Source organism: Stenella coeruleoalba, assembly GCF_951394435.1.
Source record: "Stenella coeruleoalba genome assembly, chromosome: 4".
Classification (NCBI taxonomy): domain Eukaryota; kingdom Metazoa; phylum Chordata; class Mammalia; order Artiodactyla; family Delphinidae; genus Stenella; species Stenella coeruleoalba.
In genome coordinates, this window is record NC_137149.1 from 74,956,184 (window position 1) to 74,983,165 (window position 26,982).

Sequence of the window (26,982 nt, forward strand, 5' to 3'; positions counted from 1 at the left end):
CTTTAGCTTTTTCCTATCTTTATTTATTTATTACCTATATAACTTTTATTTGCACCATTACTTTTTGTCCTATTCAGTTCATTGGTCTCTCCTCCCAGTGAAAGATTTTACTATTGTACTCCTTTCCTGAGCACTAAGAAAATTCCATGTGAATACACAGGGAAAGGGATGTTAAGCAGACATGGTAGAGTATAGTATCCTGAGGTTTTGGAAGTCCATGATCTAATTCAGGGTTTCTCAGCCTTGGCACTGTTGACATTTTAGGTTAGATAATTCTTGGTTGTGGAGGTAGTCCTGTGCATTGTAGAATGTTTGGCAGCATCTCTGGCCTCTACCCACTAGATGCTCATAGTAGCACCTACCAACCAGTTGTGACAACTAAAGATGTCTCCAGAAACTGCCAAATGTTTCCTAGAGGAAAAATCACTCACAATTGAGAACTGTTGGTTTAACTATATAATTTCTTTCTTATATCCTTTAACCTGTATCCTCTAATACAGCAGTTAAATGGTTAAATATTTTAAAAATTCTTAATGTTCTGCATCTTTCTTTTGTATTGTATTATGGTCTCTGAAAATCCATGTCTTACATGTCAAAAGTGGAATAGTGGGCTGATACCTGGTTTGATGTGCCACATTGTTATTATAGCCCTGAATGTAGTAACTAGGAACCAATGTGTTTGAAAAGTGAGGGAAAAAACAGCACCTGTCAAAAGTGGTGCCTGATTGCTGCTGATTTCTGAGGCCCATGAGACAAAAAGTCCATTAGAGCTAGAGAACTCTAACATAAGCATAAATCCTCTAGAACTCTTTCAATATTTTAAGGGTGTATAATTTGGTATTCCTTGCCCTGCAAAATTAAAAGACAGTAGACCTACACTTGATTTATGTAAATTTGAATATTTATAGTGTGTGTATTCATGTCCTTGGCAAGACTATAATATGTCAAGAAAAAGACCCCAGTTATATGTTCTACACAGATTTAATTTTTGGCTTCTGAGAACTTCTAGTGCTACTAGATCAAATCAAAGAGAACTTGCTCAAGCCTTTATACAACTCTTCATTATGCTTATTTGGAATAAAGCAGACATCATTTAGAATATGCAGACACTGAACAATGATATCTATATTTACAAAAATACACAACCATATTCTGTAGTTAATTGTTTATCTAGAAAAACTCAGTTGGATAAGGCAATATGCACTATGCTCCCACTATCAAAGTTGCTCTTGTAAGTCAGGCACCTGCATTTAAATTAGTAGCCCTGGTTTTGGCATTGGGACATCCAACTCAAGATGGAGCACCTATTAAGTTTACCCCTCATCTTCTGCATCTTTTGTCACAGAAATTGTTTTTTTTGCTTTGTTTTCAACTTCTTGATTAATAATGATACAAAATTGTTTTTAGCATCTTTGCATGCATACCGAAGGAAAAGATCACTAGAAACGGATTTCCAAGTTCCATCGAAATAGTCATAGCAAAACATATGGAGAAAAAACCTTAGTGTTTCCAGTTAGGCCAAAAAAGGAAAAGATAAATAGTTTTCTTAAAATATCAAAGTCAATATTTAATTATGGCTAGGGATAATAATGCCCAATGTCAGTGTCAGTCTGTTCAGACGTACAGCGACTCAGCAAAGCAATTTTGAGCCTTTCTATTTGTGTAGCATCTTTCAACTTGACTTTCAGGAGTCCACTGCCATTTCTCACTGTCTGGGCTCTGCAGGGCGCAACTCCTTCTGGAGTCCAGGTCGTTCCCGTGAGTCTCTGACTCATCCAGGTACCAGGGGCCAGACTTGCATCCCGTGGGGTGGTGACTTACGGTCCCCGGTTCTTGCCCCACGTGAGCCTCCCTGGGAGCTCACCACAGTAACCTCCGACGCCACGGGTTCAGCCGGGACATCCCTGCAGTGGTAGGGAGGGCACTGACCAATCCCACGCCCTTCCCTGTGCCTGGCTCCGGTTTTTGGGCCCCCCCGCCTACTTCCCCGGGAAGGGAGCCGTCCGGCGCCTGTCTTTCCTGGAGGGCGCGAAAGGGAACTCGGGGCTCCCCGCGCCCCGCAGCAGGGCCCGGCGGTCCACGCGCGAAGCCAGGCGGGGCCGCGGCGCGGGTCCGAGCGCCCGAGGCGCGGGCGGAGCATGTGACCACGCCGCGCGGGGCCGGGAGCGCAGTGCCGCGCGCTGGCGGCGGCGGGGAGAGCAATGGAGGCCGCGGCCGCCTGAGAGGCGGGTGCGCTGCCGGTGCTGCTGAGGAGTCTGCTGGTGCTGCGGCAGCGCCGCGGGCTGTGCATCCGCGCCCGCCGCCCGCGCGGGACCGCCCGTCGCCGTCCAGCCCCTCTGCCAGCCCCGGCTCCAGGCGGGGACCTCAGGTGAGCGCCCTCCCGGCCCGCGGCCAGAGCCAGACAATGGGTGCAGCGGGCGGGCTTCTCCCTTCCCCTCGCGACCCGCGGGCCAGGCCCCCGCGGCGTCCCGGGGTCCCCGACCTTGCCTTTGCCCTGGGGGCGTGGGCTCGGCGTGGCGGGCCGTGGACTTTGGGGCGGTGTCCCCGCGCGTTCTGCGCGGACCCTCCCTGAGGCACCCGCTCGTGGTGTGCGCCGCTTTAGATCCCACCCGAGGAACCTGCGGACCGGCTGTGCCCCCGGGAACTTGCAGAGAGCGTGGGACCTTCTAATTCCCTCTGTCCTTCCCGCGCCGCAGCAGCCTGTCCCGGGGTCCCCGGCTCGGGTCCCGACTGTGGCGGGGGTCAAAGCGAGACCTCGCCGTCTGGGATCTCGGACGCTGACCTGGCTCAGCCCTCTCCCCGGGCCTGAACTGCATTGCTTTGTTTAACCTCTGCCGAGCCATTTCGCACGAACTCTTGTTGCTCCAATTCTGATGAGCCACCAGTTTGATGGCTGAGGCAAGACAAAGGTTTTCCCTGTTTACAAGGGCTGGAATCGGGAGACTGCACGCTGCCAGTGGTGTAAAATGTGTTTTCCTTATCTCCTCCCAGAGGTTTTTCTGGTTCTATAACCCTCCTTTCTTGCAGAGCTCTGTAGTGGCGAGATTGGACCTCCTAACCCTACCGAGACGGTGGGTGGGGTATGGCTTTTATTCCGGCTTATCAGTAAACAGAAGGGCAGACGGCTACATTTGAGATAGTCTCAGAATAGAGGCATCGTAATCATCTTCTGAATTTTGCATTTTCAGAGAAAATATATATATTTAAAGACACAGTGATTCAGTGAATGGGCGGGGTGGCAGGGGGCAGAAAACCTAGTAACTACCACCGTGTGTTGTGAAATTTTAATATGGTTTTAAGAATAATGGCCCGGAAACTGATCTGGTGTAGGTGAGGGAGTGCGTGTGTGTTGGGGGTGGTGGTGATGGAGAGGGAGTGGTTAGAATACAAAGGATAAGGCAATTTTAGTAAAGGCTTCTTAGTATCATGTAGCAAATTTTCAGTTCATCAAGTTGTCATTAAATCATCGTTTCCCTGTAAAAATCACCTGTAGTAGTTGTTGAATTATATATAAAAAGGCTAACAATTATTTGGTGTTGTATGTGACTCAGGAATCTGAAAACAACAATTTTGAGTAATTTTAAAAAGTCAACAAAGGAAAGACACTTCCACTACTCCCTCCTTTATGCTATGAGAAAACTGAATCCTAGTTCAATATATTCAACAGAAAATTAACTGTAAGAAAAAAAGATTTCAAAGGCAGGTTTTTTAAGAAATATTTTGAAAAATGCATCTTATGTAGGCGATATGGTTGCGTTACTTCAGCTCAGACATGTGAAGGGAGGAAAATCAGGCTACTAGATTGCCCCTTTCCAGAATTAAAAGGTAGCTTCTTCAAATCCGATATTCAGAAATGGGGAAACTTTCACTTTAAAGACTTAGCAGTCATTTAGCACTGAATTTGGAGTCAGGAAGATAATAATACTGACTTGACACACTTAGGCAATTGGTGTGAGAAACAAAAGCTTCCACATGGTTCTTTCCAAAAACTGTAAAGCACTGTAATAAATATAAGTTATTATATTATACAGCTAGGTGAAGAAGCTGTATTTTACAGTTTTCTCTTACACAATTTTGGGAAAATTACTTGAAATTAATATGAACTTCTCCAGGGTAAGGGACAGTCTGGTATATACTAAGTGTTCAATAAGTAGTTGCAGAAAGAATGAATTAATGAAAAATAAAATGCAAATGGATAAAATATGCATACAGATCGAATTGGTTTACTTCTTTTAGTTTAATGAACATTTACTGAAGTCCTACTGTGTGCCAAGAACTGTACAGACTGTTTCCACACACAGTTTATAATAAAAGCCTGGTGACCTTCCTTTTTTGATCATGTGTGATGTATGTTTCTATGAAGACTGGGGCCCCTTGGGTCATGTTAATGATCATCTCATGTAACTGAGTAGCACAATAGAACATTTCACTTGTTATATGTACAAATACTTTCTCACAATGGCCTGTGGGGAGGCAGGGCAGATACTATCATTCCCGTTTTGTAGGTGAGGAAATCCAGACACAGCGAGATTAAATGACTTGCCAACTCCTCGCCACTGAAGCAACAATGCCAGGGACAGAAGCTCGACCTCACGCCTGGTGCTTTCATCTCTGAATCACACTGTCTTCTCCAAGATACGCTGCACCTCCAGAAAATCTCTCTTGAATTAGGCCTTATTAAAGTCTACCTTTTGAATAACTTTTACATAAGGAAAAGTTATATATTATAACCCACTACTTAGTGAAGTGGTTAAATGTGCGAGTTCTGGAGACAGGTGACTAAACTTGAACTCTGGATTTACCAGCCACTAGTTCTGCATCTTTGGCAAGTGACTTAATCTCACTAAGTCTCAGTTTTCTCATCTGTAAAATGGTGAAAGTAATAGTACCTACCTACCTTACAGGATTTGGGGGAGGATCAAATGAAACAATGTGCTTAGCATAATGCTTAGCACAGTGTCTAGTAGAAACTAAGCATTCAGTGTCAGCTAATTACTTTTATTCTCATTATTGTAACGAAGCAGTGGCTTTTAAACTTTTTTTGGGGGCACAATAAGAGATGAGTTTTACTTTGCCATCCAGTATACAGATACATTACAAGTGTGTTTAATTAAAAAAAATTCATTAATCAGTGCTCATACTTCCTATGTGCAATGCATTCTTATATTTTTCATTCTGTTTTATTTAGAAATGCTGGTTGAGATACACGAAATAATTTCATATCCCGTTAATGCACCAGGACCTGCAATTTGAAAAGCACTAATGTAAAGGATAATCAGGTTAATGAGTGCCTTAAAGAAAAATCTGTTATTGAATCTTTGTTTTTCCCTCTAATGATTTACAGCATCTTTTGGAATTTGAATATTAAATTACACTGAAAATAGGTTTTTAAACATTTCTTAGTAATTATAACCACATATTGAGTATTTATTACCATCTAGGTACGGTGCTAAGCAGTCTATTTTTGTATGTTATCTAATTTAGTGCTCATGACAGCCTTGTAAGAAGGTCTTCTGTTTCCATTTGGTAATTGAAATTAAGACTCAAAGTGGTTTTAGGAACTTGCACAAGGTCACAAAGTTAGTGAGAGTTGAAGCAAGAATTGTTCTGTTTGACCCCAAAGCTCTATACTCTTTCAGCCTCAACACTGTGTTCTGAGGTTCTCTCACAGTGATTTCTGAAGACATATCATTCCTTCTTTTGCATAAATTTGAATGGTAATATTGAGAACTTACCGGTTGTGGTACATCTTTTGTAGTTTTCCTTTGAAAGGACCCATTTGAAGAAAATCTTCAAGTTAGTAAAGTAAGAAAGTATACTGCATAGACTAGTACTTCATTTTGACTTTGGCTGGTCTTTGATGTAAACATTTTGGAATAATTTCTCAGGTTTTTATGACAGAGTCACTCAATTGGTCAGTTTTATTGTGTACCCAAAGGTTTAATACATATTCAGAAGAGACATGAAATAGCTGTGTCACTGTAAAAAGATTTCATTACAAATGAATGTCGGCTTTTGTTAAGGCACAAAATGAAGACTTAAGAGCTACGAGAGTACTTTATAGTATATTGATTTGTTTCAAACTCACCAGGCAGTGAAAGTATTTATTTATTTATTTTTGAAAGTATTTATTTTGTAAAGTACTTGTAAGAAACCACCACTAACTGTACTATTAATTTTTTGGTTTTGTGTTTCACTTCCTTGCAAATGTTTCTTAAATTTTTAGCAGTGTTTTAATTTTAATTTTTTGGTAGTTCTGGGACTTTCCTCCTCTTTTAAAAATATTGTGAAAAAAATATTGTGAGAAAGAATTTAGGCAATATATTTTATAAAGAGTACTTTGAAACACAAATAGATAATTTTACATGACAATGGAAAGGCAAATTTCACTGTTTCTTTCACACTTATGTCTGACAGATTCAGGCTTTTTCAGTGTCTGGTTGAACGCGTAGGAGTGTATCTTATAAATAAGATAAATACCAGGTGCTTAAAGATATATAAATACGCTTTTGCTTTTGCATTATAGCTTCCGTGTGTATGGAGCTTTGAACTTTCACCGGTATGTTTAACTAGTTTATTTGTTGAATTAAGGTTGGTATTTTCAAAACTGACGATTTTTAAAAATCAGAGTTTGTGTAGATCATGATGCTATATTAGACAAAGATCAGCAGTTTCATGGTTTATGTGAAACCACATATTTTTCATAAACCATCATTTTCTGTTAAGATTAGATAAAAGTGAGTATATTGTTTCATTTATTGTTGGACATCAGATTTTATCCTTAGATGAGCCCTCAAAAACTTGTTTTGCCCCTGACGAAATTGTGTACAGTTGTCATAAGCTTATGTTTTATGCTTATTTTATTAATTTATTCCTTTTGTCTAACACTTGACCCTTAGTGGATTGGTATAGTTTTTATGAGCATCAAGAAACATTACAGCTATTGAACGGTCACTGTGATGTTTTTACATTCAGGCAAGTAAACTGGGTTCCCATTACATTTTGTACTACTTTTATTCTTGATGTGAAAATTCTTTGAGATAAAAAGAGCAAAGTCAATTTAGATATGTACTTGTACTAGTGCCTTTGAGGCGGATACATAGGCATATTTTGGATCTACTTATATGTATGATTTCCACAGTTACATGAGAAGTGCAAGATTACAATTTTAAATTAATCCATAAATTTAAAAATGATCTTAAGTAACTTTGTGGAAATGAAAAAACCGAGTAAAAACATTTAAGAGATGTTGAATGCTTTAGTCACATGTTATCAGAAATATTTAAGAAGCCAAATAGAACAACTGTACGTAATAGCTTTTATATTCTAGTGAGTTTGCATGTGGAAAGATGATTCCATTTAAAATGTCAAAAATGAAATGCAGAAATATTTTCAGATTTTAAAATCTTCACCAGCTCTTCCAGATGTTTGTAGAATTTTTCAAATAGTATTCTTTGAGGCTTGCGTGGAAATTTTAATAAACTTACTTCTGAAACTGGTAATATTTTAAAAATGTGTCTTTGAGGAAAAGATACAGAAGCTGCATCCCTGAAACACTTTGGGAAATATTTAAATTGGCAGCAAGTACTCAGCTCACTAGAGACAGGTTTTTAGAGTAGAATTTAGAGCTGATACCAGCTGCTAAGAATTATTCTCATTAACAAGAAAGGAGGGAGCACTTGTAAAAAAGGTGTTGGGCTTTTTACCAGGGAGAGTAGGAATAAGCCACCCAGAGGTCCACGGGCCTGTCTCCACTCCCCTGGTCAGGGATTGGCTGGCACTAATGGGGAGAAGGGGAGCAGGCGGGGGCAACAGAGAAACTCAGTTATTGTTTAAATCAGGGATAAGCCGGATTCAACAAATAATCTGTGAAAGTTCTTGTATGTAATTGTTAACCCACACTTTCCCAACTTGGGAGAAAAAAAAGGAAAGTCCATGGCCCCAAGATCATGGTTTTTGGAAGAGGAAACATCAGGACCCCATTGTCAAAGCCATTTGTGATCTCAGGCCAGGGCCACTGCTGAAGTTCTTAGGGAAGCCTGCGACGGATTCAGCAGAGCTGGTAAGACACTGCCGATGAATTCCAGCTGCCCTCAATGATTGCATTCCAGCTTTTCTTCATTTTGAAAAGTTCTTAATAGATGTAGAGTGACTTTTTCTCTACCAGAGTATTATTGTGACAGATGCAGTGGGCTTGTTTGGCACGACTTAGGATGCAGCTGCCCAGGCATGTTTGTGATGGGTTAACTGTTTTCTAGAGTTAATGAGGTCAGGGTCACAGGTTCAATTCCCGGGAAGGCCAGTTAGCTTTGCTTTGTTCTCTGATCTCATATTGTGCTCTTAACGCAGACCAGCCATCTGGCGAAGGCAGATCATTGATCACAAAGGGACTAATAAGCAAGACCGGTGTGGGAGGAGTAGCATGAATCTTCCTCAGTGGATGTTGAGTAATTAGAGAAACAATTCCAAAAGCACGTGCACATTTGGTGTTTCCTGGCATTATCTTAATATGTGGAAGATAACATGGTTGTCCCATAATTTTCTTTGTCATTTCTGTTGAACTCCCATTTTAACAGTTGTTTTTTCTAGTTCTGAGGTTTTAGAAGTCTCATTTATTTATCAGTTATACATTGTCTTGAATGTTAGCTTTCCTTATAGGTTTGTAGGACAGTGGCTCTGTTAGTGAGAACAGGGTAAGTCTGACAGTAATAGATTAGACGACCTAGTCAGTTGTTTACAAATCCAACCCCATTTGAATTAAAAAAATAAAAGTTAAAAAAAGCAAAACACCATTTTGAATGAGAATGAATAGACTGAGAATATTCGGAAAACACTTTATAGTTTTTTTTAAGCATACCTTCATCTCCAAATCTCTTATTCTCTTTATTAAAATTACTTCTAGTGTCGAGAGAAATATCCAAGATCATCTAGACCAGTGCTGTCTCATACAGTAACTGGTCCCCCATGTGGTTATTGAGCATTTGAAATGTGGCCTGTCCAAATTGGGAGGAGCCCTACGTTTGAAATACACACTGGATTTCAAACTCTTGGTATGAAAAAAATGTACAATATATCATTGATAATTTAAAAATATAACATGTTGAAATAATGTTTTAGCTATGTTAGATTGACTAAAACATTATTAAAGTTAATTTTACCTTTTTTTTCTTTTACTTTTTAAAATGTACCTACTAGAAAAATAAAAGCTACATATGCGGCTTGCATTATATTTCTATTGGGTGGTGTTGTTCTAGACCAACCCTTCATTTTACAGATGAGAAGGCTAAGTTCAGAGGTTAAGTAACTGAGCTGAGTTCTTTCCATTGCCTGTAATCTCTCTCTGCTAATAGGTTAGGTGTTCAGGAAGATGGGAACCCTTTGAACCATTAAAAGACCATTTAGTGCATGGCAATTATCATATGTTGCAAGATCTGTGCCTAAGTCACTGCATATTAGGTATTATGCCAGATGTGTGTGTGTGTGTGTGTGTGTGTGTGTGTGTGTGTGTGTTGTGTGTGTGTGTGCATGTGCGTGCGTGTGTAGGAGGGGGGCTTTGTTTTGTTTATGGTGTTGATTTTTAGGCTCAGTTCTACCTTCCTATTATAGGCCAGAAGCCCTATGGCTTTATTTAGTTATGAGAAAAGCACATTAAATTATTAGACATTAACAGTTGTAACTCTGGAATAAATATGGTGCTCAATTGAGTGAATACTTTAATATACATTGTGAAGATTTCAGACAGTTTTGAATGACGCTTGAGGACAAAGCAGCAAGATTTAAAGGCTGTATTCCTTTTGGAGGGAGGAGAGCTAAAGTGAAGAGAGATTGCTTAGCCGGTGTTCCACAGGAAGAGCTTATGAGCTGTTAGTGACTATCTCTTAACCGTGGATGTGACTGATGTTCCAGTCAAAGAAGAAATAGCCAGGATCAGGTGGTGCGAAAGCCGTGGCCCCCAGTGGGGGCTTCTTGTCAATTTTGTGACATAATAGTCTTTAATTGGCAAAGATAGAAAGGAAGAAAACCTCAGGACCAAATTTGTTATTTTTAGTTGAGATTTTTGTTTTCCTAATCCACATAGGCAGCTCAGATTAACATCTTAAAGATGTTTTCATTATGCAGCTCAGATCTAGTCTGTCTTTTTCTCCCCCTTGCCCATACAGAGTTGTAAGTTACTATCAGTTTGTTATCAGTGACAACTCATGAGCAGCAACTTTGTCAGGCAACCTCTTTACACTTCAATTACTCTCATCATCCCTACTAGCTAGTAATGTGCACGAACTTATCCTTTTACTAGGGGCAGTGTGGAGGTTGAGAGAAGATAGGCAATTACTTCCAGAAGGGTGGCTTATGAAAATATATCAAGAGATCATTTTTCTATGCTTTTTGTCTGTTGCAAACAACCGAAGTTGATCAGAGGAACAAAACAAGATAGCAGTCTTAAATGCTTACCTTGGAGTAGGCCAGAAATAAGTAACTGTGTCCTGCGGTATGAAGCTTAATGAAAAGTACCATGACCATCCACATCCCATGCAGCCTGAGTCATCGTAAATCCAGTTTATTTCACGTCAGCAGACGTGTGTTGAGTGCTGCGAACCGTGGGCTGGGCACCATGGACATAGCGTGAAAAGAACAAAGATTAGGGAAGTACAGGTCACTTGAATGAGAACTTTTCTTGTAGTTTCTAGCTTGAGAAAAGAATGTAGCGTTTTTACATTGCTGCAGAATGAATGAATGCATTATGATTTATGTCATACAATTCACTAGTTGATTTCATGTGCTGTCACGTCCCATTTCTAGTTGTAACCGATTTTTTTTTTTTTTAATTTGGGTCATTGGGACAGTCAGTTGGGGTGCTGGGAGGCTTGTTGTCATGTTGGGAATCATATTGAATATGGAAAGGTAGCGTATGTCCCCTGTATTTCTCCTTCTTTCCCTGATCCAGCTGTTCATACCAGGCACTGCCAAAATGAAGAATTCACATTCTAGTAAAGAAGAAAGACAAGAATGTAAAATGTGCTGTGATAGAAGGTCCAAGTGCTATGGTGGCTCAGAAGAAGGAGTGACTGTTCGGGGGAAGGAGGATAGAATGAAGAAAGATAAGGAGGTTGCTTACAGAGGAAGTGATAGTTGAGCTGGGTCTTGAAGGGTGGGTAGAATTTTGACAGATCGAGAGGAGATGGAAAGGTATTCCAGAGGTAGGGAACAGAGTGAGCAAAGATATGGCAAGCATGAGGCCATGGTATACTGAGGTGGCAGGAACATTCAGGCATGGTAGGGAGTGGCAGGAGAGAAGACTAGAGGAAGGGGATCAGGCAAAATTTGGAGAGATTTGAAAGGCTGAAGCATCCTGACAATTTTTAGGAGCTATCAAAAGCAGGGCGTGGCATAATTGTATCTACTTTGGAAGGATGACTGGGAGTTAAGCTTGGCTCTGAGGCCAACTTTCCCTCTAATTAGTCTAGTGACCATGGGCAAGTCACTTTACTCCTCTGGGCCTCGAATAATCTCGTGTATAAAACAAAAGGGTGGGCCTTCCCTGGTGGCGCAGTGGTTGAGAGTCCGCCTGCCGATGCAGGGAACGCTGGTTCGTGTCCCGGTCTGGGAAGATCCCATATGCCGCGGAGTCTGCGCGTCCGGAGCCTGTGCTCCGCAACGGGAGAAGCCACAGCAGTGAGAGGCCCTCGTACTGTAAAACAAAAAAAACAAAACAAAAAAAACCCAAAAGGGTGTGGCAAGAGTTATCCGGTCAATCAGTAAACAAAGACGGGACTTACCAAGGGCCTGGTCTGTGCTAGGTGCTACTTTTGGTGCTGGGATACAAAAGCAGACATACAGCCAGGGCTCCTGTGCTGTGAAGATGATATTCTGGTGGGAGAGAGGGACAAGAAACAGTATATAGTATATAGCATATAGTATATAGTATATAGCACGGTGTCATGTCGTGGTAAGTGCTGTAAGGAAAGTCAAGCTGAGCGAGTGGAGTGAGAAGTTTCCACAGAGCAGCCCAGAAAACTTTGGATGAAGTGAAAGAAGCCATGGGACTCTTTGGAATCTCTTCCAGATCTCAAATCATAGGTATAATTAAGTGAAAAGCTATGGGAGTTCAATCTCTTCAATATTGATTAAAGTCAGTTTCCAAATAGATGTTGTTCTTACAGTTTCCATTAGGTCCACTGGTATGGCTGTCGATGGACAGACTCTATTTAGTGCTCCATCTTTGAAAGTACAGCATAGTCGACTAAGTACAGCATAATCGCATTTTAGAAAACAATTTCTTCAGTGTTTGGGAAAAATGCCCCTTGCATGGGTAATTCTGCATGTTATCCCTCAGCGCATTACCCATCTCAAAGCTTATGGCTTATGAAAGGGGAAGATGCTCCTGTTTAAGCCACTAGATTTAGGGTGGTTGTTCAGTATATTGAATGGCTCTTCTATTGTAATATAAATTAAAATTAAGTGGGAGCCCTGGGAAAGCTCTGTTTTAATTAGAGTTGGAATGCATCTTAGGAGACCATTTCTGCCAGTTATAATCGTAACAGTGGCATGATTTTTTAAAAGAATCCTTAATAAGCTGAGTCTTTCCTGAGGTCTTAAAGTTTATTTTATAGATGATTCTTGTCAAATCAAGTGAAAGGCAGAAGAATACAAACATTCTTCTTTGGCCCTAAACCTTTTTCTTGGAGATGTGAAACAGCTGAGCAGTAATCTGCAGAAGAGCATGCTTAAAACTGGCTTGTTGTTGAACATGAGCTATGAGCTTGGGAAATCTGGACTTACTATTTAGTGAGGACTATTCACATAGAGTTGGGTTTTTTTTTCCTCACATAGAGTTTTTTTTTTTTCTTTTTGCGGTACGTGGGCCTCTCACCATTGCGGCCCCTCCCTCTGCGGAGCACAGGCTCTGGACGCGCAGGCCCAGCGGCCATGGCCCACGGGCCCAGCCGCTCTGCGGCACGTGGGATCCTCCCAGACCGGGGCACGAACCTGCGTCCCCTGCATCGGCAGGTGGACCCCCAACCACTGTGCCACCAGGGAAGCCCCCTCACATAGAGTTTTAAATTGATTTCCCACAAATTATGTCTGCAGTGTTGGGAAGCTAGAGTGGTAGACTGTACTTTCAGAGATGGTGTAAGATGTGATCCCTGGCCTCCGCTGGCATGGAATCCAGGCTGTTGCTTTGTCTCCTTGCCTAGTAGTTCACAGCCAGTGAGACTGGCCCCACCTGAATTATTTAACTTATCCTTTAAGATAATTACAAGGAGTTGTTCTAGAACTAAATGACTTACAAATTTGGGGCTTGCATATACATTTTTGTCTTTTCTTCATTTTCACTTTTACTGAAGATAGAAATACCTCCTGGTCTTTGGTTCTGCCTGCTAGTTTTTTATAATCCCTGCTCTGGATTACCTCATTCTGCCAGTCTCTGTTGCAATATGATTTATTTTTTTAAAATTAAATTTTCATTATAATTCTCTCATGCATCTGTCTTCCTTAGAATGTTTTGTTGTTTGGTATAGCTTAAGAAAGAGAGAGGAAGGCAAGGAAGGAAGGAAAGGAGGGAAAGAAGAAAGGGAGTTCTGTTTGGACACTGTACTAACAGGTCATGTTAGTATTTGATTTGCTCATTATATATGAATTACAATATTCTGCTTTTTTTCCTTCAAATGTTAAAAATATTTTTTATTATGGTAAAATATTTATAATGTATCATTTTCTGTATCATTTTAACCATTCTTAAGTGTACAGTTTATTAGCGTTAAGTACATTCAAAATGTTATGCAAAAAAAAAAAAAGGTTGGGGGGAATTCCCTGGTCCTCCAGTGGTTAGGACTCTGTGCTTCCACTGCCCGGGTCCCAGGTTCCATCCCTGGTCAGGGAACTAAGATCCTGCAAGCTGCACTGTGTGGCCAAAAAACAAAAAACGTCATGCAACTATCACCTTTATCCATTTCCAGAACTTTACATTACAAACAGAAACTCTGTATCTGTTAAACAATAACTCTTCATTCCCCCCATCCGCTGGTAACCTCTATTCTTCTTTCTGTCTCTGTGAATTTTCTATGAATTCTAGGTACCTCATAGAAGTGGGATCATACAATATTTGTCCTTTTGTGGCTGACTTATTTCACTTAGAATAATGTTTTCAAGGTTCATTTATGTTGTAGCAAATAGCAGACCTTTATTCCTTTTTATGGCTGAATAAGTTTCCACTGTGTGTGTGTTGTGTGTGTGTGTGTGTATACATTTAAAAAAATCCATTCATCTGTTGATAGACATTTGGGTTGTTTCCACCTTTTGGTTATTGTGAATAATGCTGCTGTGAACATTGTTATATAGGTATCTGATTGAGTCCCTGCTTTCTATTCTTCTGGATATATAGGTAGGAGTGGAATTGCTGGGTCGTATGGTAATTCATTGTTTAACCTTTTGAGGACCTGCCAAATTGTTTTCCATGGTGACTATACCATTTTAAATTCCCACCAGCAATGTGCAAGGGTTTCAGTTTCTCCACAGCCTCACTGGTGATTTCTTGTTATAACAATTAATATTCCATTGTATGTATATACCACATTTTGTTTATTCATTCATCTGTCAGTGAAACCTTGTGTTACTTCCATGGGTGGTTTTTTTTTTTTTTTGGCTGTGCCGTGCGACATGTGGGATCTTAGTTCCCCTACCAGGGATCGAACCTGTGCACCCTGCAGTGGAAGTGCAAAGCCCTGACCACTGGACTGCCAGGGAATTCCCTCCATGTCTTAGCTATAGTAAATAATGCTGCTATGAACAAGGGTGTATAAATATCTCTTTGAGAACCTGCTTTCAGTTCTTTTGGATATATACCCAAAAATGAATTGCTGGATCATATGATAATTCTATTTTTAATTTTTTGAGGAACCACCATACTGTTTTCCAGTGTGGCTATACCATTTTACATTCCTGCCAGCAGTGCACAAGGGTTCCAATTTCTCTACATCCTCTCCAGTACTTATTGTCTTTTGTTTCTTCATAATAGTCATCCTGACAGGTGTGAAGTGATATCTCACTGTGGTTTTGATTTGCATTTCCCTAAGGATTAGTTACGTTGAGCATCTTATCATGTGCTTATTGTCCATTCCTATATCTTCTTTGGAGAAATGTCTATTCAAGTCCTTTGCCCTCTTTTGAATCAGATTGTTTGCTTTTTTTGTTGTCGAGTTTTAGGAGTTCTCTATATATTCCGGATATCAATCCCTTATCAGATATATGATTTGCAGATATTTTCTTCCATTCTGTGGTTGCCTTTTTACTCAGTGGGTAGTGTCTTTTAATGCACAAAATTTTAAAGTTTTCATGAAGTCCAATTGGTCTATTTTTTCTTTTGTTACCTGTGTCTTTGGTGTCATATCCAAGAAATCATTGCCAAATCCAATATTGTGAAGCTTTTGTCCTATGATTTCTTCTCAGAGTTTTATTGTTTTAGGTCTTACATTTTGATCCTTGATTCATTTTGAGTTAATTTTTGTATATGGTGTTAGGCAAGGGTCCAACTTCATTTTTCTGCAGGTGGATATCAAGTTTTTCTAGCACCATTTGTTGAAAAGACTGTTCTTTCCATGGTGTTAGTGCCGTTGTCAAAAATCATTTGACCCTATATGCAAGAGTTTATTTCTGGACTCTCTGTTGTATTCCATTGGTCTATATGTCTGTCCTTAATGCCAATACTACACTGTTTGGATTACTATAGCTTTGTGGTAAGTTTTGAAATTCAGAAATGTGAATTTCCCAGTTTTGTACTTCTTTTTCAAGATCGTTTTGGCTACTTGGGGCTCCTAGAGATTCCATATGAATTTTAGGATGAGTTTTCCATGTCTGCCAAAAAACATCATTGGGATTTTGACAGGGATTACACTGAGTCTATAGATGGCTTTGAGTAGTATTAACATTTTAACAATATCAGGTCTTCTCATCCATGAACATGGGATGTGTTTCCATTTATTTATGTCTTCTTTAATTTCTTCCAGCAGTGTTCTGCAGTTTTCATTGTGCAAGTCTATACCTCTTTGGTTAAGTTAATTGTGAAATATCTTATTCTTTTTAATGCTAATGTAAATGGAATTGTTTTTGTAATTTCCTTTTCAGATTGTTCATTGTTTGTGTGTAGAAATACAGCTGATTTTTCTGTCTGACTTTGTATCCTGCTGCTTCGCTGAATTCATTTATTAGTTCTAACAGCTTTTTTTGTGGAGTCTTTATGATTTTCTAGATCTATCATTTGTAAACAGATAATTTACATCTTTCTTTCCAATTGGATGCCTTTTTTTCTTTTTCTTGCTTAATTGCTCTGGCTAGAACTTCCAGTACTATGTTGAATAGAAGTGGTGAAAGCAGACATCCTTATGTTCTTGCTGATATTAGGGGGAAAACTTTCAGTCTTTTACCATTGAATATGATGTTTGCTGTGGGCTTTTTTTTTTTTTTGGCGGTACGCGGGCCTCTCACTGTTGTGGCCTCTCCCGTTGTGGAGCACAGGCTCTGGACGTGCAGGCTCAGTGACCATGGCTCACAGGCGCAGCTGCATTGTGGCATGTGGGATCTTCTTGGACCGGGGCACGAACCTGTGTCCCCTGCATCGGCAGGTGGACTCTCAACCACTGCGCCACCAGGGAAGCCCTGCTGTGGGTTTTTAATATATGGCTTTTATTATGTTGAGGTAGTTTCCTTCTATTTCTTCTATTTCTATTTGGTTGTGTCTTTTTATCATGAAAGGGTGTTAGAGTTTGTCAAATGTTTTTTCTGCATCAGTTGAGATGATCATGTGGTATTTTTCTTTTCTTGCTAGTATTCTATTGTGGATTTTTGCATCAGTGTTCCTAAGAGATACTGGTCTATAGTTTTCTTTTCTTGTAGTATGTTTTGCTTTGGTATCAGCGTTATGTTGGCCTCATAGAATGGGTTAGGAAGCGTTGCCTCCTCTTGAATTTTCTGGAAAAGTTTGAGGTTTGATTGGTATTAGTTCTTCTTTAAATGTTTGGTAGAATTCACCAGTGAAGCTGTCAGTTTTTTGTTTCAAGGAGTTTGTCCATTTCATCTAGGTTATTCAATTTTTTGGCATACAGTACTTTCTTATAATACATTTTATATGTATAGAATCAGTACTAATGACCCCCACTTTCATTTCTGATTTTAGTAATTTGAGTGTTCTCTCTTTTTTTCTTAGTCCAGCTAATGGCTGGACTAATAGTCCAGTCAATATTGTTGATTTTTTTCAAAGAACCAACTTTTGGTTCCATTGATGTTCTCTGCTGTTTTACTATTCTCTATTTTGTTTATCTCTGCTCTCACCTTTATTGTTTCCTTCCTTTTGCTAGTTTTGGGTTTAGTTTGTTCTTTTTCTAGTTCCTTAAGTTATAAAGTTAGGTTGTTGATTTGAGCTCGTTTTTTTTTTAATTATTCATTTTATTTATTTATTTTTGGCTGCATTGTGTCTTTGTTGTTGTGCACAGGCTTTTCTCTAGTTGCGCTGAGCGGGGGGCTACTCTTCGTCACGGTGTGCGGGCTTCTCATTTCGGTGGCTTCTCTTGTTGTGGAGCATGGGCTCTAGGTGTGCAGGCTTCCGTAGTTGTAGCATGCGGGCTTCAGTAGCTGTGGTTCACGGGCTCTAGAGCGCAGGCTCAGTAGCTGTGGCTCACGGGCTTAGTTGCTCCATGGCACATGGGATCTTCCTGGACCAGAGCTCGAACCCATGTCCCCTGCATTGGCAAGTGGATTCTTAACCACGGAGCCACCAGGGAAGCCCCTGAGCTCTTGTTTTTGTTTTTTTTTTTTTTGCAGTACACGGGCCTCTCACTGCTGTGGCCTCTCCTGTTGCGGAGCACAGGCTCCGGACGCGCAGGCTCAGCGGCCATAGCTCATGGGCCTAGCCGCTCCGCGGCATGTGGGGTCCTCCCGGACCCGGGCACGAACCCGTGTCCCCTGCATCGGCAGGCAGACTCTCAACCACTGCGCCACCAGGGAAGCCCTCTTGTTTTTTAATGTAAGTGTTTGTAGCTATAAATTTCCCTCTTAGTGCTGCTTTTGCTGTGTCTCATATATTTTGGTATATTGTTGTTTTCATTTTCATTCATCTCTATTTTCTAATTTCCCTTGTGATTTCTTCTTTGACCCATTGGTTGTTTAAAAGTGTATTGTTTAATTTCCACAATTTTGTTAGTTTTTCACCTTTACTTTTGTTATTGATTTCTAACTTTATTCTGATATGGTCAGAGCAGATACTTTGTATGATACCTATGTTTTAAAATCTTTTGAGACTTAATTTGTGGTCTAACAAATGGTTTATCCTGGAAAATATCCCACATGCACTTGTTGGGTAGAGTGTTCTGTATGTCTGTTAGATCTAGTTGGTTTATTAAGTTGTTTAAGTCCTCTCTTTCCTTATCTATCTTTTGTCTGGTTGTTCTATCCATTATTGTGAGTGGGATATTGAAGTCTCCAACTGCTATTTTAAAACGATCTAGTTCTCCTTTCAATTCTGTCAGTTTTGCTTCATATAATTTGGTGGTCTGTTTTTAGATGCCTAAGTGTTTATGTAATTGTTATATTTCCTTGATGTATTAAACCTTTTATTACTTTATAATATCCTTGTAAACTTTTCCTGATTTCAAATCTATTTTTTCTGATGTTAGTATAGCCACCATATTCTATTTTGGTTACTATTTGCACGGAATATCTTTTTCCCATCCTTTCACTTTTAACCTGTTTGTATCTCTGGATCTCAAATGAATCTCTTATAGACAACATATACAGATCTTCCTTGACTTACAGTGGGGTAATGTCCCAGTAAACCCATCATAAGCTGAAACTATCATAAGTCAAAAATGCATTTAATACACCTAACCTACTGAACATCATACCTAGCCTACCTTAAATGTGCTCAGTCACTCAGTCACTTAGCCTACAGTTGGGCAAAATCATCTGACACAGTCTATTTTATAATAAAGTGTTGAATATTTCATATAATTCATTGACTATTGAACTATAAGTGAAAAACAGAATGGTTGTAAGTGTATTGGTTGTTTACTTTCATGATTGTATGACTGATTAGGATCTGCAGCTCGCTGCTGCTGCCCATCATCACCAGAGAGTATTGTACTGCATATCACTAGCTCAGGAAAAGAACAAAATTCAAAGTACAGTTTCTACTGAATGCATATTGCTTTAGCACTGTCGTAAATTCAAAGAATTATGAACTGAGCCTTCATAAATAGGGGACCTGTTATTGGGTCATGTGTTTTTATTTACTCTGCGAAGTCTGTGTCTTTTGATTCGGGAGTTTAATTCATTTACGTTTAAAGTGATTACTGATAAGAAGGGACTTCTGTCATTGTGCTGTTTGTCTTCTATTTGCCCTATGATGTTTTTATCCCTTATTTCCTGCATTACTGTCATCTTTGTTTACTTGATTTTTTTTAGGGAAATGTTTAAATTCCTTTCTCATTTCCTTTTGTGTATATTCTATAGTTATTTTCTTTGTGGTTACCATAGGGATTACATTTACCATCCTAAATTTATAATACTCTAATTAGACTTTATATCAGCTTAACTTCAATAACATACAAAAACTGCTCCTTTATAGCTCTGTCCCCATCCCTTTTGGTTGTTTTTGTCACAAAATTATATCTTTATATACATTGTATGACAAAGTACATACTCTGTTAATTCTTTTAAATGCATTAGTCTCCTAACTTATGTAGAAATCAAGATTTGGAGTTACATACCAAAGTTACAGTTATACTAGCTTTATATTAATAATTATTTTTTTCTGTAAATGAATTAGTCTCCTAAATCATATAGAAAGCAAACAAAATGCATAGTTACAAACCATTGTTACAATAATACTAGCTTTTATAATTGCCCATATGGTTACCTTTATTGAGATCATTATTTCTCCATATGGTTTTAAGTTACTGTCTGGTGTCCTTTCATTTCACCTTGCAGGACTCTCTTGAGCATTTCTTGCAGGTCAGGTTTAGTGATCATGAACCCCTTCAACTTTTGTTTATCTGGGAATGTCTTAATTTCTCCCTCACTTTTGAAGGACATTTTGGTGGATGTTGATTTCTTGGTTGACAGTGTTTTCCTTTTGGCACACTGAATATACCAGCCCACTGCCTTCTGGCCTCCAAAGTTTCCCATGAGAAATCTGTTGATAATCTCAGGTCTTTTTCTGTTGAGGATTCCTTGTATGTGATGATTTGCTTCTCTCTTGCTGCTTTGAAAGTTTGATTATAATGTGTCTTGGTGTGGGTCTCTGAGTTCATCTTACTTGAAATTCATTGAACTTTCTGGATTTGTATATTCATGTCTTTCATCAAATTTGGGCAGTTTTAGCCATTATTTCTTCAAATACTCTCTCTGTCCCTTTCCCTCTCTTCTCACTCTAGGATTCCCATGATGCAAATATTGGTCAGCTTGGTGGTGTCCCACAGGTCCTTTAGGCTCTCTTTGCTTTTCTTCAATCTTTTTTCTTTCTGTTCCTCAGCCTCATTAATTTCCATTGTTCTGTCTTCAAGTTCACTGATTCATTCTTCTACCTACTTAAATCTGCCTTTGAATCTGTCTAGTGAATTTTTCCTTTTTGTTATACTTTTCAGCTCCAGAATTTCTTTTCAAGTTTTGTATTTCTTTTTTGACATTTCCATTTTCTTGACTTTCTCCACATCTTCTTTTAGTTCCTTGAGCATCTTTAAGATAGTTGTTTTAGAGTCTTTGTTTTAGAGTCTTTGTCTAGTATATATGCCATTAGGTCTTTTTCAGGGACAGTTACTATTCTATCGATTTATTTTCTCTTTTGAATGGACCTTGCTTTCTTGTTTCTTTGTAAGCCATGTTATTTTTTTGTTGAACCTTGGACATTTGACTCTAACTCTGGAAATCAGATTCTCTACCTTCTCTGGGATTTGCTATTTTCTTTTACTTTGTATTTTTGTGATTGTTGTAGGCTGTCTCTGTGCTGAGAATTAGTCTGAAGTGTAAACTTAATGTCTTCTCAGATCTTTTCTGAACCTTTCCCAGAGTATGTATGGCCACTTTCTAATTTTCCCCATATATGCAGTTGTTTCTGAATGTCCTAGTCCTCAATATCTGGCTCCAAAAAGGGGAAAAAGTGAAAAATGGTGGTGGTGGGGGAAGGGCACTGGCCTTGTAAATTCCCATAAGTCACTTCAGCCACAGGGAGAGGGGCTTACAACAACGGGAAGAGATACAGCAATGGCTGGCAGCCCCTTTGTCTGCACCTCTGTGATGAGGGACAGCAATCAACAATCACAGCACAGTTCCCAAGTATTTGGAGGACAGATTCCTTTTTGCCCACCCTGGCTGTCTCAGGCTGTGTGCAAGCTGCTCCAGTAACCATGCACAGCTGCTTGCCATGTGGCTGGAGTGGGGGATGATAACTGCCATGGTGCTAAGAGCTGAAGTTGACTTAAATTAACCACAACTTACAGCCCAGGTCTTCCTCTGGAAATTGCAAGCCTTCAACAGACTCCAGAATTCCAGATAATTACATCTAACAGATTCTGCCAGTGCAGTTGTTTTCTAGGTGGGGAGACAGATTCTCTGCCATCTTCCCAGAACCCCTCTCCCCTTTGCCCATTTTTTTTTTTTTTTTTTGCGGTACGTGGGCCCCTCACTGTTGTGGCCTCTCCTGTTGTGGAGCACAGGCTCCGGATGCACAGGCTCAGCGACCATGGCTCACAGGCCCAGCTGCTGTGCGGCATGTGGGATCTTCCTGGACCAGGGCACGAACCCGTGTCCCCTGCATTGGCAGGTGGACTGTCAACCACTGCACCACCAGGGAAGCCCCCTTTGCCCATTTTTGAATTGAGATGTTTGCTTTTTTTGTTGTTGAGTTGTAGGAATTCTTTATATATTCTGGATATCAATCACTTATCAGATACATCATTTGTAACTATTTTCTCTTATTCTAAGGGTTGTGTTTTCACTTTCTTGATGGTGTTTACATGTTTTCTTAACTGTAAAAGTTAATATATGTATGTGGAAGAGGCTTAAAAAGCAAGCTACAAACTCAGCTCTTCAAGTAGATGGTAATATTGATGCTGTTTGATTAAAGCTTCCAGGAGAAGACAAGATGAAGTCTCTGAGTCACAATCTGGATTCAGGGTCCCTGAGAGTTTACAAGTGCTCCTTCTGGGAAGCCAGTGGGCAAAGCCATGAATGAATACTGAGAAATGTAGGGCTTCCTACAGCCAGGGCATCTGACATAGAGTGTAGTTTAGTATTGGTCATTCATATATTTTTCCTCCATGTTGCTTCCCAAAACTTTGCTGATAACCCCATGTTCTGGTTTTCTTACAAATTTTGATCCACTTTGATTCAGCAGTGATATTCTGCCTGTGGTGCTCACCTGCTTTTCCCTGTTGTATCTCCTTCTGTGCTAATTGTATGTTTGTCCTAGTGTCTCTTATGTTGGTGAGAGAAAAGCTATACACTAGTTCAGTGAGTAACCAGATACACTTTCACTCTTGTTATTTCTTTTGGGGACAGGATTATCCATTACATTTCCACCTACAAGATTTTTTAAATTATAAATCTTCTGTTTGCAGCTGCCGTATCCAACTTTCTCAAGCAATCTGCCTTTTTGACTGGAACGGTCATTGTTTGTTTATCACCTGAAGCTTACAGTGGTGGTGCTTATGGTTTTCACTGTTAAAATGAAGAAAATTTCCTTTATTATCTCCCTAACTCATACTTAGGACAATGGGAAGAAAACACAATTGTGTACTTCTTTTTTTTCTTTTTTTCATTTATTTTTGGCTGCATTGGGTCTTCGTTGCTGTACGCAGGCTTCCTCTAGTTGTGGTGAGTGGGGGCCACTCTCTGCTGCGGCACGCAGGCCTCTCATTGCAGTGGCCTCGCCTGTTGCGGAGCATGGGCTCTAGGCACGTGGGCTTCAGCAGTTGTGGCACACAGGTTCAGTAGTTGTGGCTCGTGGGCTCCAGAGTGCAGGCTCAGCATTTGTGGCACACGGGCTTAGTTGCCTCACAGCATGTGGGATCTTCCTGGACCAGGGATTGAATCTGTGTCCCCTGCATTGGCAGGCGGATTCTTAACCGCTGCACCACCAGGGAAGTCCCAACTGTGTACTTACTGGTTCTCTCAAGCTGGCGAAGAATTTGTGGTGGTATGTGAGGCTGAGTAAGTCAGCAAAAAACTTGCAGTACAGATTTTCAGGAAATTGTCTTTACATGTGATAGATGGAGAAACGGCATGAGGAGGTAGCATAAGTTTTCAGTATGTGGTCCCTTGTCTTTAAGTCTAATATGTAAAATCAAAACAAAACAGAAATAGTTCTCTAGGAGATTGAGGGTTGTTAAGAAGTTTAGAATTAGTGATGTTTCCTGACATGTCTGTAGAGATGCAAAGATGCTAACCACTATAGTTCCATCTTTTTTCTTTTATAAATTTATTTGTTTTTATTTATTTTTGTCTGCATTGGGTCTTTGTTGCTGCGCATGGGCTTTCTCTAGTTGCAGCGAGCGGGGGCTACTCTTCATTGCAGTGTGTGGGCTTCTCATTGCGGTGGCTTCTCTTGTTGTGGAGCACAGGCTCTAGCTGTGTGGGCTTCAGTAGTTGTGTCACGTGGGCTCAGTAGTTGTGGCTCGTGGTCTCTAGAGTGCAGGCTCAGTAGTTGTGGCTCGCGGGCTTAGTTGCTCCGCGGCATGTGGGATCTTCCTGGACCAGGGCTCGAGCCCGTGTCCCCTGCATTGGCAGGTGGATTCTTAACCACTGTGCCACCAGGGAAGCCCTATAGTTCCATCTTTAATTGATAAGAGGGGTGCATAGAAGAACCCAATTTTTGTGCATGAGATCAACTCCAAGTGTAAAATTGGTATTGACGAATAGATTAATATAAAAACTAGAATAGAGCTATTAATCATGTCCTCTTTCCAATCCCAGGGTGCCATCTCAGTTCTCAAGAATGGGTAAATTTCATGTCCCCAGTATTGCACAAATAGTTTCAGCCAGTATAGAATTGGGGGGGCATTTTTGTCTTCTTGTAAGATAACAAGGGTTATTCTTAGATGCAGTTGAATCTTTATTTTTTTAAAAAGTTTTATGAAACATCATAAAACTGCTTTGCTGGAATAATTTTACAGTTACGGAATTTTTTATGTGTATAAATGTGCATGTACATATATACGTACGACTTTGTTTTTATGCAAACTTGTTTAAAAATAGTTTCTCCAAATAGAGTATTTGTTTTTGATTGGTTAGAGAGCCAGTATATTTAAAAATGTAATAAGGAAACAAGTATTTCCTTAGAGGATATTTCAGAGTTTTACTGCACCAAGTAATGTTTCAATGTAAAAGAAATGAGCCATTTCCGTACCTAGCCTCAGGTTATAGAGTCTCGCAGTGTTCTTTGACCTCCTTCCTTCGGCTGTGATGAATGTGTTAGCATCTGTCCCAGAGCTAAGAATAGTTTAATATAAATTCCATACCACCCACCAACCTTGCAACAAGAGAAGAAATAAATACGCACTTTCTCATTCTGATTAGATTGGAACTTTTGGACCTTGGCCTTAGCGGATCTCATTTTGTCCAATATCTCTGTGCTGTTTAAAGGGTAGAGACAGCTAGGATTCAGGATTGAACGTTGAGCTCATCCCCACCTGCTAGCATTCTGGACTTCTTGCTCCAGACCCTGCGGATGGAGCCCCCTTCTCTGACCACAGCCTTCTTGCCTTTCAGTCCCACCATTTCCTCATAGTGATAGTCTTTCTTTTCTGCCTTCATTCTGAGTTTTTCCCCTTTTCTACCCTCTCCCATTTGCCCAGTGCATCAGTCTCCTCGTTTTACTCACCCTCATGCTCAGCCTGGGCTCCATGAGCAAACGTGTCAATATGCACCAGTACTTCCCTCCTAACACCCTAAAGACACCCCCAACCTCAGCTGCTGCACCCCTGCCTCCAGTCCTCTTCACTGTTAGTTACACATTTATATTGCCAGTCCTTGACTGAGCCATCGTTGTTTGTCAGGACTAAAAGGTTTCCAATAAAATACTAATTAAAATTTTCAGTGACTTATTTTACTGCCCTTGACTCCTTCATGCAGTTTTCTTTTTAAATTATTTATTTATTTATTTATTTTTAAATTTTATTAATTTAATTTTTTTGCGATACGCGGGCCTCTCGCTGTTGTGGCCTCTCCCGTTGCGGAGCACAGGCTCCGGACGCGCAGGCTCAGCGGCCATGGCTCACGGGCCCAGCCGCTCTGCGGCATGTGGGATCTTCCCGGACCGGGGCACGAACCCTTGTCTCCTGCATCGGCAGGCGGACTCTCAACCACTGCGCCACCAAGGAAGCCCCTATTTTTATTTATTTTTAACATCTTTATTGGAGTATAATTGCTTTACAACTGTGTGTTAGTTTCTGCTCTGTAACAAGGTGAATCAGCTATACATGCACATACATCCCCCATATCTCCTCCCTCTTGCTTCACGCAGTTTTCAAAGCAGTTATTTCAAACCTTTTCCATACGTTTCAAATCTGCCTTCAATTTTGGGTGACTTAGTCTCTTGCTTTTCTCAGGAAATTCAGCATGAACTTGCTTCTCTTCTCTTTTTCTTAAGCATTTCAGTTCCCATAACTATTTCACTATCTTAGATTTCCTCTAGATCTCATTTATTTATTTATTTATTTTTGGCTGCATTGGGTCTTTGTTGCTGCGTGCAGTCTTTCTCTAGTTGCGGCGAGCGGGGGCTACTCTTCGTTGCAGAGCACGGGCTCTAGGCGCCCGGGCTTCAGCAGTTGTGGCATGTGGGTTCAGTAGTTTTGGCTCGCGGGCTCTAGAGCGCAGGCTCAGTCGTTTTGGCGCACAGGATTAATTGCTCCGTGGCATATGGCATCTTCCTGGACCAGGGATTGAACTCGTGTGCCCTGCATTGGCAGACAGATTCTTTTTTTTTTTTTTTTTTTTTTTTTTTGCGGTACGTGGGCCTCTCACTGTTGTGGTCTCTCCCGTTGCGGAGCACAGGCTCCGGACGCGCAGGCTCATCGGCCATGGCTCACGGGCCCAGCCGCTCTGTGGCATGTGGGATCTCCCCGGACCGGGGCACAAACCCGTGTCTCCTGCATTGGCAGGCGGACTCTCAACCACTGCGCCACCAGGGAAGCCCGGCAGACAGATTCTTAACCACTGCACCACCAGGGAAGACCCAAGATCTCATTTATTTTAACAGACATGGTTTTCATTTTTGTTTTTAAAGACACGTTTTGAATGCCTGCTCTTTTGGCATTTGGTAGATGCTGCATAATAACTAACTTTAGAGGGAGCAGTACACTTCACAAGGTGCTTGCATATACATTAATCTCACTTAATCTTTACTCAAGCTTCTCTTCTTTAGTGTTCCAGAAGAAAAACTTCTCTTTTTCTGAAGTCAAACTTTGTGTTTGTTCTCTTGACCTTATTACCTCCCATCTTCTCAGATTATCTCCTTTTCCCCACTAATTTTTTACCTTTTTTTTTTTTTTCTTGTTTTTGGCCATGGCACATGGCTTGTGGGATCTTAGTTCCCCGACCAGGGATGGAGCCCGTGCCCCCTGCAGTGGAAGTGTGAAGGCTTAACCACTTGACCGCCATGGAAAGTCCCTAGTTTTTGTTCTGTACTAACCTCAGATATCTTCCACCAGGGAACACTTTATATCAGAGGAGGAAGAAAGGATGGGGGACCCTTTACCCAGTTCAAGAATGAGCTTGCATAGAAAGCTGTCAGAATAAATTGGAGCGGCAGAGAAGCTGTGTGCTGTTTTCTCTTCTCCCACTTCAGAGAATACGCCAGGTCAAAGGAGGAATTAGAATCAATTAGAGAGACAGACTCTTTCAAAGAGTTGTAGCAGGTTGAGACTGGAAGGGGCTTAATTAATGTGATAGTGTGTGTACACGCACAGCACACAGCTCTACATGTAATGGGTGAGCAACTTA

The 26,982-nt window shown here is 40.5% G+C and overlaps 1 protein-coding gene across 1 annotated transcript in view; it reads left to right on the forward strand.

Annotated features, from left to right (window-relative positions):
- Positions 1-1,879: 1,879 nt before the first annotated feature.
- Positions 1,880-26,982, forward strand: part of CRACD (capping protein inhibiting regulator of actin dynamics) — a 271,734-nt gene continuing 246,631 nt past the window's right edge. Inside the window, exon 1 of the mRNA XM_079920857.1 lies at positions 1,880-2,368. The gene's annotated coding sequence lies outside the window, so the exon portion shown is untranslated. The remainder of the gene's footprint in view (positions 2,369-26,982) is intronic.